General features: G+C 34.2%; 1 protein-coding gene across 1 annotated transcript in view; it reads left to right on the forward strand.

Moving 5' to 3' along the window:
- LOC143435463 (dystrophin-like) overlaps nucleotides 1–13,807 on the forward strand; it is a 254,647-nt gene that overhangs the window by 86,347 nt on the left and 154,493 nt on the right. The gene's annotated exons all lie outside the window — the stretch shown is intronic.

The following is a 13,807-nucleotide window of genomic DNA, read 5'->3' on the forward strand; positions in this document are numbered from 1 at the left end:
GCAATTTAAAGAGGTTAGAAAACTTTGTTGTTGGAATTTTTAACACCAATAAACCTATATATAAAATATACAATTCTGTTATTATAATCATAAGCTATGTGCCTAGTTTGGGTAAATCTAGCACTATACTAACTTATTTCCAAGCTATGAGATCCTTTTTTTTTTTTTTTACTTGCAGTTTCTCCTGGCTACATGGTTCTGTTCTATTATGGATTCTTCTTCCTCTCTCTCTGTCCTCTCTCTTCCCTTCTTGTTTTCTTTCCATATGCCTTCCTCTCTAAGAGTTCGCATCCCACCATTCCCTTCCACTGCTCCTAATCACAGACTCTAGCCTTTGCTGACCAGTTAAAATAGAAAGAAGGTTGACATGAGATCACCTGAGTATGTGATCGACTGCTCATCAAGAACGACCCCTCTTGAGGAAGCAAAATTAACATTAATATACACATCAGGACAACCTATAACAAACTTTTTTATGTCAAAAAATCAAGCTCTTTTTTGAAAGTCTGTTAGAATTCTGTACATGGGCTTTTTTTTTTGGTTGGAAAACGTTAGTAACTACTTCTATTTCTTTACAAGTTATAGGACTATTGAAATAGGTTGCTTAATTTTGATTTAACTTTGGGAAGTGTAATCTGTCAGGAAAATCATCCATATTATTTTGATTTTCAATTTTGTGGAATAAAAGCAATGGGAATAAGATCTAATGATTCTTTGGTTTTTCTTGATGTCTGTTGTTATGTCCCTCTTTTTCTTTCTGATTTTGGTAATTTGGTTACTATCTCTTTTCAGCTAACTTGGTTAAGAGCTTGTCTATATTGCTGATTTCCTCAAAAAAGCAACTCTTGGTTTACTTGATATTTTTGTATTATTCTCTTTGTTTCTAATCTATTGATTCCAGCCATCAGTTTGATTATTTCATTTTATTTAGTTTTCTTGGAGATGTCTGCTTCTTTTTGTTGTAGAGCTTTTCTGTGTGCTTTTAAGTTGCTAGTATGAGATCTCTCCATTTTTTTATGAGGGTACTTAGTACTATGAACATTTCTCTTAGCCTGCTTTCACAGTGTGAATTTTCCTTTCAGCACTGCTTTCATTACATCTAAGTTTGGTAATGTGTTTTCATTTTCATTGAATTCTAGAAAAATCTTTATTTCCTCCCTGACCCAGTGGTCATTGAGTAAAGAGTTGTTCATTTTCTACACATTTGTAGCTTTTCTGTTGTTTCTGTTGTTGAAGTCCAGATTTAATCCACTCACATTGATCTGATAAGATGCGAGTGGTTATTTCAATCTTCTTATATTTATTGAGGCTTGCTTTGTGACCGAATATTTTGTCAATTTTGGAGATGCTTCCATCATATGTTGAGAAGAAAGTATATTCTTTTGTATTTGGATGAAATATTCTGCGTATATCTGTTAGATTCATTTGATACATAACATCTCATAGTTTCATGATTTATTTAGTTCTTATCTCAATTACTTGTCGATTGGTAAGAGCAGGGTGTTGAAGTCTCCCACCAATAATGTGTGAGGTTTGGTGTGTGATTTAAGCTTTTAGTAGTGCTTCTTTTAAGAATATGAGTACCCTTGCACTTGGGGCATAAATGTTCTTAATTGAGACATCTTGGTTGATGTTTCCTTTCATGAGTAGGTAGTATCATTCCCATTCTCTTGATTACTTTTGGTTGAAAGTATATTTTATTAGATACTAGAATGACTACTCCAGCTTGTGTCTTGGGTCCATTTGCTTGGAAAACCATTTTCAAGTCCTTTACCACCATAAGGTAGTGTCTATCTTTGTTGGTACTTTGTGTTTCTTGTATGCAGCAGAATGATAGATCCTATTTTTGTATTCACTGTTAGGCTGTGTCTCTTTGTTGGGGCATTGGGTCCATTGATACTGAGACATATAAATGATCAATGATTGTTAATTCCTCTTATTTTAATGTTGGTAATTGTGTGTGGGGGGGTGGTCTCCTCTTTTGATTTTGCTTGCATAAAATTATTTATTTTTTCTGGTTTCTTTGGTTTAGTTACCTTCCTTGTGTTGGAGTTTCCCTTCTAATATCCTCTGTAGGATGAGATTAATGGAAAAATATTTAAATTTGGTTTTGTCGTAGAATATCTTATTTTCTCCATCTATGGTGATTGAAACTTCTTCTGACTATTTCAGTTTGGGCTGATATTTCTGGTCTCTTACAGTGTGCAAGACATCTGCCCAGGCCCTTTTGGATTTGAGAGTCTGTTGAGAAGTCAGGTGTAATTCTGACAGTTCTACCTTTATATGTTATGTGGCCCTTTTCCATTTCAGGTTTTAGTATCCTTTCTTTGTTCAGTACATTTAATGTTTTGGTTACAACATGGAGGGAGGATTTTCTCTTCTGGTCCAATCTATTTGGTATTCTGTAAATTTTTGTATGTGTACAGACATCTCTTTCTTCAGGTTAGAGAAATTTTCTTCTACGATTTTGTTGAAAACATTTTCTGGGCCTTGGAGCTCATAATCTCCTCCTTCTATCCTTATTATTCTTAGGTTAGGTCTTTTTATAGTGTCCCACACTTCTTGGATATTTTGTGTCAGGAACATTTTACATTTAACATTTTTCTTTGAGTGATGTATTTATTTCTTCAATCATATCTTCTATGCCTAATATTCTCTCTCTTGTAGTCTGTTGCTGATGCTTGAGTCTGTAGTTCTCTTTCTCTTCTCTACATTTTTCATCTATAGGATTCCCTCAGTTTGTGTTTTCTTTATCACTTTTATTTCCATTTTCAAATCTTGGACAGTTTTATTCATTTCCTACACCTGTTTGATTTTATTTTCCTGTATTTCTTTCAGCAATTTATCCATTTCTTCTTTAAAATGTTCTATCAACTTTATCAGATTGGATTTAAGGTCATCTTTTTGTGCTTCATCTGTCTCAATTGACCTGGTTAATTTTGGTTGTGTTCTTTCACTGGATGTTAGTCATTTGGTTCTCTCTGGTATTGTCTGCCAATAGGATGCCTAGGTCAGACAGGCAGAGAGCCTTGTGCCTGACAATGGAGCCCAGAGAAGAGCATGCTGTTCATCTTTTCTGGCTATGCCCCAGGTAGAACTGAATGTCTCTGTGGTCCTGCTGGTCTCCTAGAGAAAGTGGGCAGAGCTGTGGCCTAATGATGGAACTTAGGGAACAGAACACAGCTGGCTTTGTGCCAAATGGACCTGGAAAACCTGGAAGAGTCTTTTTAAGTGCAAAGTTTTAGTTGATTGTATTGTGCTCCTAATAAATTTAAACTACCCTCTTTATGCACCAATTGTAAATCTTTTGCAATAAAAAAGAAATGTTCTTTTCTTTCTATTACAAAAGGCTTTTGAGTATCATTATGGTATTTAAAAGCAAACCATTCCAAACTACACTTGAACATGTAGGCGATATAGATGCTTTTGAGTTTGTACTGACATTTTAAAATTTTTTTCTCACTAAGTTAATGATTAATAAAATTCCATTAACAGAACTTAAAAAAAACCCTAGCAACTAGAGCATGTATTTTTAAAGATTAAGTTATTTTAACTTAGTGAAATTCAAGTGTAATGTTAAACAATAATATGTAATAACACAGTAGAATACTAAATCAAACTAACTGAAAATGAATTTATAAATATTTAAGCATGATTAATAATTCTCAGGATATTTCCAAGATGAGTATACATGGTTTATTTACTATATCTACTGGCATCATGGAAATTTATTAATGTTTGAAACAGACAATAGTTACATTTTCAAAGAAACATGTATGCACAAATCACAATTATAAATATATTTTCTGGAATAATAAATTTAAAAATACTCTAAATATATAAAGCAGCAGAGGCGTCTACCTTTTTTCTTCTGTTTGCTTCTTTGTTATTCTTTAATCTATTTTTACAGTCCAGTCGTTATCGCCATCTTGGTCTGCCCTCTGACTGTTCCACATTCCATACATAATCCCTGCCTCCCCTGTCTCTAAGAAGATGTCCCTACCCCACCTCCACCCCAACAGACTTCCCCACTCCCTGAGGCCTCATGTCTCTTGAGGGTTAGGTGCACTTTCTCTCACTGATTCAAGTCCTGGCAGAGGACCCTGCTCTATATGTATTGGGGGCCTCATACCAGCTGGTACATGCTGCCTGGTTGGTGGCTCCATGTCTGAGCAATCTCAGAGGTCCAAGTTAGTTGAGACTGCTGGTCTTCCTATAGGGTCTTCCTCTTCCTTAGCTTTTTCCATCTTTTCCCTAACTCAACAAGCTTCTGTTCATTGGTTGGGTGTAAATATCTGTGTCTGACACTTTCAGCTGTTTGTTGGGCCTTTCAGAGGGCAGTCATACTAGGCTCCTGTATGTAAGCACACCATAGTATTAGTAATAGTGTAATAGTGTCAGGCCTTGGGGCCTCCCCTTGAGCTGGATCCCAATTTGGGTATGCCTGATGTAGGGTGAGACACTTAAAGAAAAGAGAATACTCCTAAAGAGACTAAGGGAAAAGCAGCTCCCACCCCCCCCCCTTATTTAAAGATTCTTGCCATACATCAGGCCTACAACTTAATATGTAATACAGATTGGCCTCAAACTTAATATGAGTGTTTCAGCCTTATGATTTCATGTTGAGATTACTAGCATAAGCCAGTACTTGAGGGCTAGTGAGTGATTATTCTAAGGCATGTAAACTACATCCATTTTCATTCTCAAAATTTTGAAATACGTGTTTTCAATATCAAAATTTAAATGTGCCTGATTTCTATGCATTTCTCTTCTGAATTAATCTGTTATCATACAAGACAAAGTCTGATATCTTATCTTCCTTGAGTACATTCTTAGTACTATCTGAGGCAATTATATACACCATCCCCTGCTTTTAAGAAAGTTCATTATTTTAAAAGTCATGGAATAATCACATACAAGTGACTAGCATCCTCAAATTTAACTCACCCTTATACTATTTTTTTGTTCCAAGTGTTCCCTAAAGCTGTTACAACTGAGTCAGGAAAATTATTAGTCATTCCAAAACTGAAGTTCTACTGAGATTAGTAAGAGGCATTTTTTTCAAAAAAAAATGAAAAAAACATTTTCAGAAGTAAAATGAGAACTTTAAAATTATTTTTACATATTACAATGTATTTTTCCCAAAACCTCATATAACAGACTGACTGATCAGTTTTGACATTAATGAAAATGAAGAAACAAAAAAGTTTAAAGTAATTTTGCAATATAAATTTTTATATATATACATATGTTCATTTTATATATACATATATATAATATTTTGAGACAGGCTTATTGTTCCACTAATGAATTTCAGTAGGAATTCAGCATTGTAGGCTACACAAAATTAACTGAAATTGAATCCTATGATCTCATGGAATAGACATGGTCATTTGTATGATCTTGACTAACTGCTAATGGAATTGAACTGGGCATACTATTTGGGTGATTTGGGGAAGCTGATTTTAGCTTAGAAAGAAGCATTTCTTTACAAAGGGCTAAAATGTGAGCCTATTGAAGAAAGGAATATGCATTTTGCCTGTAATCTCAGTACTCATCACCAGTATAATAAATCAATTGCCAAATGTTATTGCTTAGTGGTATAGATAATTAGTTCTATGTTGTTTTAGAACAAGAAGAAAAATTCTTAGTGAAAAAATATTAAAGAAAATATGAAAAGCAACAAGAAATTAAAAAAATATTGTCTGTCCACATCTGAAATTAAATACACTCTTATGAGTATATAGCAATACAATGTACATGAGTTCAAAGGTTTATCAGTGAGACATGCAAGTATATTTACAAGATATTTGTAAATTTTACAGTAATAGATAAGTATGGCTTTCTTATTTTGTAAAGTCACAAACAGGCTGTTTTAAAGAAATACATGTGGTAAAATATATTTTTATCATTTTGGTGTCACTAGAAGCCAGATATGTGTTTGGAGTAAATCCACCAATTTTTCACTTCCTCAATACCATTTTAAACTAATCCCTATCTCTTTTTTCTAAATAACTCTTCTATTAACCTGTGATTCCAAAAATTTCTACTAGAATGTGATTTAGCACATCCATTCTATAGATAAGCAAACAATATTTATCTTAACACAAACACAAAGCCATTTCAAGATAAGATTAATTCAAGGTAAATATTCTTTCCATGTAATTTGTAGATATGTTATAATCCCAAAGAAATGTCTAGTGTTTACTCATGACAAATATAATTCACCTTATAAAAAACTTGTTCATTTACTTAGGCTTATGAAAAGAAAGCACAGTTTTAAAGTCATCACCAAATGCATATTTTATGTATGTGGGGACAGAAATATAATGGAATAAAAATATGCACTACTTGGTCCTTAGAAAACATTATGGTTACCTTCCAATGAGTTATTCTGATGATTTTGATCTTCCACTGAATATAATTACTGTCATGATATCTATGTTCTAGTTACATTTCTCTGTTTAGTTTTCTCAAGTTTAATATGTGGCTTTATGTTTGACCAACACAAGTTAGATCTGTGTAATTACTTTATTGTATAAATATATAACACATTTATTTCTTTATTACTGATCCAGATGTCTACATCAAAAAGTGAAGGCTCATTCTATCAGGATAACAATATGGTGAAGTAGCAGTCAATGATTTTTCATATTTTTTGTAAAGATGATTTAGTATCATGACATAATTAAAAATAAGATGGACATTGTGAACCTCTGCATTGTAAGAAGCTTCACCAAGTAAAGAAGCCTGTTGTCCAAAACCAGGAACCTAACACACTGTATTCAGTTCCCAGTGCCCAAGTAAAGGTAGGTGAGAGCTGAACCTGCCAATTGACCTCTAGGTATGTGTATACCACATGATGCCTCCACGGAAACACTTTAAAAATCTTAAATTTAAATTGTCAATCTGTAATACAGGCTTTTTCACATCACTCCATGTAATAAGGGAAAATATTATACACAACTGATTTTGAAAAGAAAATTAGCCTTCTCTCTAACTCTTCCTGACATCCACAACAGCATCTACCATTGGTGACTGCACATGGGATGGATACCCAGGTAAATGGTCTCCAGATGGCCCCTCCTTCAGTTTCTGTCCCACACTTTGTCTCCATATTTGCTCCCTTGAGCATTTTGTTACTCCTTCTAAGTAGGACTGAGGCATCCACACTTGGTCTTCCTTCTTCATGAGCTTCATGTGGTCTGTGAGCTGAATCTTGGCTATTTCAAGCTTTGGACTAATATCCACTTATCAGTGAGTAAATACCATGTGTGTTCTTTTGTGATTGGGTTACCTCACTCAGGATGATAATTTCTAGATCCATCCATTTACCTAAAAATTTCTCGAATTCATTGTTTTTGATAGCTGAGTAATACTCCATTGTGTAGATGTACCACATTTTTTTTTTATCCATTCCTCTGTTGAAGGACATCTGGGTTATTTGCAGTTTCTGGCTGTTATAAAAAAAAAAAAAAAAGGCTGCTATGAACATAGTGGAGCATATGTTCTTGTTTTATGTTGGAGCATCTTCTGGGTATATGCCCAACCAGAGCTCCCCAGGGTTTAAACCACCAGCCTGGGAGCACATAGGGAGGGACCCATGATTCCTTTTGTATATGTAGGGGAGGATGGCCTTGTTAGGCATAGGTGGGAGAGGAGATTCTTGGTCCCATGAAGGCTGAACTCCGAGTAAAGGGGGGGGGGAATTTGAGGGTGAGGAGGTATGAGTAGGGGGAAATGGGGTAAGGGGATAAAATCTGAAATGTAAATATAATATCCAATTTTAAAAAAACAAAAAGAAAAAACAAAAAAAAGAAAATTAAACGTAAAATTTAAACTTTATGAACCTTATTTCACTTATCGTCCATATGTGTTTATAATAAAAGATATATCATAGGGACACTGTAAATAATAAAACAGAAATACTGCCATTTTCTTACTGCTGGAGAAATGTACTGAATTGCAAGAGTTGACTTTATGTAATTTATGTACTGATCACTCCCACCAATTTACTTGTTTCCAATGCTGTCATCTGATCCTCTTGAGAACATGACATTTAAGTGGTAATCATTATACTTGCAATTTTGTCATGCTAATGAAATAAGTAATCATGAATTTTAATTCTACATCATAACCTGCAGTGAATCCTATTTCTTTGTTTCTTTAAGACCTATAGCAGCTAGTATCCCTCTGACTCAATCTGACAGCATTTTGTTTTGTTTTTCTTGCTTCCACTCCTAACAGAATTCAACAGAATATAAATAATGTCCTCTTATCCATTTGTCTCACAGCAAAATGCTTAAGGGCTAAGTGGTCATGTTTTCATAAAGGCCCACATTTTATATCTTGCTTGGGAACAAGAAGTTTTGCAGTGATTAAAAACCATGTCCTTGGTGTCTGTCCTCTACAGACATTTAGCAAGGATTTTTTTTTAAACACATCACATGACAGAACAGGGTGATGAAATCCACACTGTAATTTCCACACCCTGTCTTTGAGGAAGGTCATTAAATCTTTCCTCTGTCTAACTGGCCTGACAGTCTTACTTTCCTTGTTTACATCTGGAAAATGTGTCTCAGTTCCTTAGGCAGGTGCTGCTGTGACCTCTGACATCTGGCATGATATTGGAAATGTTTTAGACTTTAGAGACTATTTCATTTTGAAATTTTAGATGTGAAATTCACAACCAGTAAGGTCCATAGAAACACTCCAGAATATTAAAAATTGAGAACTTTGAAATACGTTTAATCCTAAATATTTTCATAGAGATTAAAACTGTTTGAACTTAGATTTTCACAGCTAACATTTCAAATGGGGATAGTTTTAAGTATCTGCTCATTTCTTTAGCATGGTTTTACGTATTTTGGCATAAAATAGGTAAAAAAAAATCATTATGTTTTGTTATCTTGCCATCTTCTATATTCAAAGCCATGACAATATTAAGTAAGAATGACTTCAATGTTTATACTCAATAAAATTTTATATAACTACTACATAAGATACCTTCTAGGTCCAGATTGAGCCTCCAAAATGGCAGTGTTGCTGATTATATCCTAAAATAAGAACCCGAGAGTAATCAAGACAGGACTGTGATCAGATAAACAGAAGGATTGTAATGAGGTAAACAGTAGCCTAAACTAAGCATTTCTTGGGAATCTCTCAAGGCTGTTATCTGTTTACCAGGAAAAGCACTACCTCCTTTATCTGCTCCCCACTCTCGGCTATATGTGGCAAGGACATCTGGTTTCAGTTTAATTCTAACAGCTCCAAGATCCCCATCTTGCTGAGTGTCATATAAAATCTACTTATTTTCCCACCAAGCTGCTGCCCTCTATTCTCAGAGGCAGACCAGCAGTTTGTTTTCCTCCAGTAAACCATTCTTTCAACCCACAGAGTGGGTTTTACTGCATCCTCATTTACAATACCTGCATTAGCAGAGTTACTTGGGCAGAATTGTTGTATTGTAGATTGGTCACCAAAGATGAAACTCGATTCTTCGCCCATAGCTTTCTGTTTCTTCCTTTTTTTTTTTTTTGCCACCGAGAAAAATCAGATCACTAGAAAAGACAAAGGATTGTAAAATGTGTACCACACTTTGATAGTACTTGGATCTGGTCAAATGTTTTAGAGTAAAGAGTCTTGGTACAAGAAGCAGAAATTGTGAGAAATCTGAGTAGCTCTGTATAAATGATACTGAGGTAATCTAATGAGTTGAATACTAAAAACAACAACAACAAAAGAAAAAGTTGAGGTGGCTTGTTCGAGGTAAATGGGTGATAAGATCAAACTAGGAACTAGACTCCCAAAATCCATGACACTTTCAGATATTTGTTTTTATTTCCCTGATAACTGCTGTATGTATAGTAAGTTGTATTTTCCTTAGAGGCCATTACAAAAAGAGAAAGAGAAAACCCATGAAAAATGAGACTTTTCTGTTAACTAGATGAGTTTGAATGTCAATATATTTAAAGTAATACTAATATACAGATGTTATTATTTTTACATCGTAGATAATGGTGAGTAAAGCAATGTAGTTTTCACCTAAATAACTCAAACCAAATATTTTTATTGTGACTATTACATTTAATTTCCGCTAGTTATCAGGAAGTTATTACATGTGACATTAGTTTATTAATTAATATAAAATAGGTATATAAGACATTCACACTGAGGTTTTACATGTATGCAGACTCCACAATTGCTATACATACTGTGAAGTAAACTTGTAGAGTGTGTCTGTATTTTGAATCGAGATATTGTGCTAATGGTTCAGTTCACTGAGAACCACTTCTTTGAATGTGTTCTTAAACCTCACTTTTGCCAAACATACAGCAAACAAGGAATATCATGAAGTTAATGAAAAGAATTAGGATTTTTATGGGTCTCACAGTTTTAATAGAAAAGCTAATCTTTCTTAGAAATATTTTGTTATTTAACTCACTGTTACTGTGATTTCAAACCTTCAGCTAATTTTAAAAGTTGTGTATATTTTACTTTCTATGTTATGCATTATGAAGTGCCTTAATCAATATTTGAAATTGCTAGTTGCTCTTCTTGTATAGTAAGGAGTGTTATCAGTCACAAGCCTATTTAACTTGAGAATGTAATTATTTGTCAATTAGCAATATTGCTGCCAACAAAATGGGAAAAATAACTCATTACTTATAGCTGATAGATAAATGCATTACTTATATTTATTCTCTATATATCTTTATTATAGTGAAATACAAATTCAGAGCTGGTGAAAATGGCTCAGTGGGTAAAACTGCAGTGTCCCAAGCTTGATGACCTCAGTTTAATCCTCATGTCTCACACAGTAAAAGAAGAGAACTGTTACACATAGTATCTTTCTTCTCTACATACGTGCCTGTGGCACATAAAAATAAACATATGTGAACACATCATAAATAAATATTTAAATTTAAAAAAAAAATTCAAGTTTGGCAATCATGTACCATCTCACTAGAGATATATTGCTGGCAAGATAATCTTTCCATTGAGTTCCAACTGTGTATTCCTGGCACTGTTGAAGGTATAATATGAGACATGTTTTCTCTAAGAGATTAGCATCAGAAGCAGCAGATGATTCTATAAAGAAACTGCTAATATAGTAATGGACTTTTAACATAATAAAAGTACTGTGGCAACACATATTGATTGCTTAGAGAGGAGGATGGTTTTGTAAAACAATGTGGCCCTTAAGTTGACATTGTACGTACAGAGTTAAGAGAAACAAAGGCAGAAGAAAGTGGAGGTAGAAATGTAGAATGATTAAAATGTTGGATATTCAGGTTAATGGTGATCAAGATCTGAGTATTTCATTGTTAAGTTTATAAGACCAGCAATTAGATATTATTTTAAGTGTGTTATCATACAAACTGTGGTAGAAACAAATGTAAGTTTAAAAGCAATAAGCACTGATGGGGTAATGAGACTGTTTTACCACCACTAAACTTTCATGATATTTTTGGTTATATTTGCTTGCTAGAGATATTTGATGAAATACACACCTCAGAAATTCAGTTCAATTGGAATTCAGACAGAATTTCCAATTCAAATATGGTACACAACCTAGAAATTTACATTTCTAACAGATTTCAAAATTATTCTGATGATTTATATCCAAGAACCATCATTTGAAAATGATAGCCATAAAATATGAGTTATTTAACTAGCCCTCTAGAAGAATATATTTGAAGAAATGCCACTGAGAAACGAGTGAGTACTCAAAAAGAAGTGGATTTCCCTCTTTTTCTTGTCAGCTGAGAATCTTCGCACTTGCTTTAATTTTGAGTCTGTTTGGTTGGTTTATTTCCATGAGTACATAGAAAAAGGGTAAAAGCAGTAAAATACTTATGGTCAGACCTGGGAAAATATTGAATTAATCTTCATTTATCCTGTCACTATAATTATTTAATCTGTAAAAATATAATTCTTATCAGCAGAACCATTTCATTTAGTGACATTCTTAATAAGCAGCATATTGTCATGATTTTAACCTTGTGAAGATTTCCTTTACTTCCTAGGTGTTCTATCAAATTATGACCCTGGGAGCCAGAGCCATAATCTATTGACATGTTTACTCACAGAAATGCTTCACAATGCAGAGATGGGGCAGGTTTGTAACTATTTTGGTAGCAAAAGGCAGAATGATGTTTGAAGGATGGCTTGTTTATTTTTACCCTCATTTACAAATTCTGTGGGCAGGGAACATTAACACAGTTGTGACTAATTGATGCAAAGAGACTAGTAGAATCTTTAATTAGAAATGTGAGTGAATTCATTCCACCATTTATTGTTAGCTGTTATTGAGAATGAATAAAAATTGTTATCTTTCCCAAAGAAAACAAGTCTTTTCTATCTATATGATTCATCCAGGGTATGCTTTATAAGAATTGCTCTTATTATCAAAGTCATTAGGATTTATTATGTCAGAAGGAGAAAAAATATTTTAAAAATGCATGAGGCTGCTATCTATTTATGTTTAAGAAACATGTTTTACCAGGTAAGCAGAACCAGGTGTATGTTTACTATTTTGAGACCAATCTGGTCTACATAGCAAGTTCCAGGTCAGTCTAAGTTAAAGTAGAGAGACTTTGTCAAATACATAAATATACCCCTCCCCCCGAGGTTACATATTTCCATTCATTCTGCTGACCCTCAGGGCTTCTCTCCTTTCTCCCCCCCCCAAATGATCATGTTCCCCTATTCCCCTCTCCTCCCCTCTTCCACCCAGATCCCTTCCTCCCTCTGCCTTCCTGATTGCTTTCTTCTCCTTCCCAAGTGAGATTGAAGCAACCTCACTTGGGCCCTTCTGATCATTAACCTTCTTTAGTTCTGTGGATTTTATCCTAGTTATTCTGTACTTTTTTGGCTATTATCCACTTATTAGTGAGTACATACCGTGCATATCCTTTTGTGTCTGAATTACTGCACTCAGAATAATAGTTTCTAGTTCCACCTATTTGCCTACAAATATCATGATGTCCTCATTCTTAATTGCTGAATAGTATTCCATTGTGACCACCACTGGTATGAGCTTGGGTAGAAAAGGGAGAGACATGTTTGGAGGAATTGATCTCTACGATTTAATACATTGACATTTTGGTTGTGAGGTGATTGTTAGGCAGAGAATATGTTTCATGGGCAGACACATGAGTTAGACAGGTGTTTAATTCCCTGTTCATATTTCAGTGATGTGAATGTGAATAAATTACAATGTCTTTGTAAGCATGAACTTCCCTATCAAATATTTATTTGCAATATTAAAAGATGTTCTGCTTGTAGAGCATATAAAATTATTTCTAGCTCATGGTAAACATTCAATTAGTGTTGGTTATTATTTTAATGCAGGCAAAAGGACTAGCGGTCCTCTGAGGAGAGTGCTTCAGGCTGCTATTTCTCATCTTGATTATTCTGAGTGGGGGCTGAGAGCTGATGGATTTTATTTAACCAGTGTTTTGCTTAAAGGCTTATGGGAATTGGCTCAATTTTAACAAGAAATATGTAGAAAACAATGTCTATCAGGTTGGGAAACAGATTTGTGATTGTGTTTAGTAGCATTATTAGCAGAAATTGAGAGAAAGAGAGAGAGAGAGAGAGAGAGAGAGAGAGAGAGAGAGAGAGAGAGAGAGAGATCAGTTGAAAGTCTCAGACATACATGCAGGAACAAGGAGTAAAAATATTTACAGACGGAGCAAAGGAAAAAATATGGTGGCATAAATCCTTAAGAAGACATAGATGAGTATCACTGTCTAAGCCTTAAGGAGCTAAAAATAAGACAACAAATCTAGCCTGTTGATGG

The sequence above is a fragment of the Arvicanthis niloticus genome, chromosome X, assembly GCF_011762505.2.
Source record: "Arvicanthis niloticus isolate mArvNil1 chromosome X, mArvNil1.pat.X, whole genome shotgun sequence".
In the NCBI taxonomy this organism is placed as follows: Eukaryota; Metazoa; Chordata; class Mammalia; order Rodentia; family Muridae; genus Arvicanthis; species Arvicanthis niloticus.